At 40.0% G+C, this 1,381-nt stretch overlaps 1 long non-coding RNA gene across 1 annotated transcript in view; it reads right to left on the bottom strand.

Annotated features, from left to right (window-relative positions):
- Nucleotides 1–11: 11 nt before the first annotated feature.
- Nucleotides 12–1,381, bottom strand: part of LOC110310000 — a 24,467-nt gene continuing 23,097 nt past the window's right edge. Inside the window, exon 3 of the long non-coding RNA XR_003834987.1 lies at nt 12–188. This is a non-coding gene — a long non-coding RNA (uncharacterized LOC110310000). The remainder of the gene's footprint in view (nt 189–1,381) is intronic.

Raw genomic sequence — 1,381 nt, 5'->3', positions numbered from 1 at the left:
TGGCTGACCATGAATGTCACTGGAAAGCTCACACAAGCACACTGTCACAGGGCATGGAGTGCTGTTCTGTAGGAGTACTGCAACCAAATACTTCTTGTTGTATACACCAATGCGTGCAGCATAGACTTCTTCCTCTTCTCCAAGACAGGAGCCCCACCATCTTGAGGGCACACACAGTCCTTCATTTCCTGTAACAGAGGATATCAAATTAAGCATGGAACTGAACTGTGTATTCAAGATATATTTTATCATAGGGATCGGCCTAAATATATAGGAGAAAAATTTCCATGATAGAAAGCTAAAGTCAAAAACCTTGCTCGTGACATTTTATAATCCATTCACATAAAAACAAAACAAAACCCCCAAAAGACATAAACTTAAATTCCAGTGTTCTACACTAAAGGAGTAGAGATTATGAATAAAAATTAGTGATGACACTAAAAGAATTTTACAAGGAATTTACAGCCTTCTTTGCTTTTTTCCATTAATTTATTCACTTTACATCCCAATCACAGCCTCCCACCCCATTTTTTTCCTTAAGATTATTTATTTATGTTGAGACATCATGTACCTCTGGCAGATCTGAAACTCATTATGTAGACTAGGCTTGCCTTGAACTCCAAGAAAGCCACACACTTCTATCTCTTAAATGCTGACATTAGAGGTATGTGCCACCAAGAACAACATAAAGATTTTTTTTATTTTTGCTGGGTGTGATGGCAGATGCCTTCAATCCCAACATTAAGGAGGCAGGGACAAGAGGAGTTTTATGAGTTTGAGGCCTGCCTGGTTAACACAGTAAGTTTAGGGTTAATCACAGTGAATAGTGAGACCCTGTTGACAAAAATAATTTTTAAAAAAATTACATGTATGAGTGTTTTGCACACATGTATATCTGTGCACCACACACATAAGACCCTATAGAGGCCAGAACAGTATGTCGTAAGGTCCCTTTGAACTGCAATAACAGAATGTTGTGAACAGGAACTGATCCCAGGCTTTCTGTGAGAACAACAGGAGCTCATAACTGCTGAGCCATCTCTCCCGGCCCGTCTTACCTTTCAGTTTACCAGAGGCACCACACAGTGTTACTTTAAATCCTAAATTCCTTGAAATCAATTCATTCTACCTTTCAAGTAGAATACATAAAGAGTTCCAAATGGTCTTATGAAATAATAATTCACAGAATAACTCAGACTGAAATCCAAAGGAGAATATATGTCTGTGGAACAGTTTAAAAAGCAACACAGGGGCTGGCGAGATGGCTCAGTGGGTAAGAGCACCGACTGCTCTTCCGAAGGTCCAGAGTTCAAATCCCAGCAACCACATGGTGGCTCACAACCATCCGTAACGAGATCTGGCGCCCTCTTCTGGAGTGTCT

The sequence above is a fragment of the Mus caroli genome, chromosome 15 (assembly GCF_900094665.2).
Source record: "Mus caroli chromosome 15, CAROLI_EIJ_v1.1, whole genome shotgun sequence".
Lineage (NCBI taxonomy): Eukaryota > Metazoa > Chordata > Mammalia > Rodentia > Muridae > Mus > Mus caroli.
Note: the sequence above shows the minus strand (reverse complement) of the source record. Positions and strands in the feature narration are given on the sequence as shown.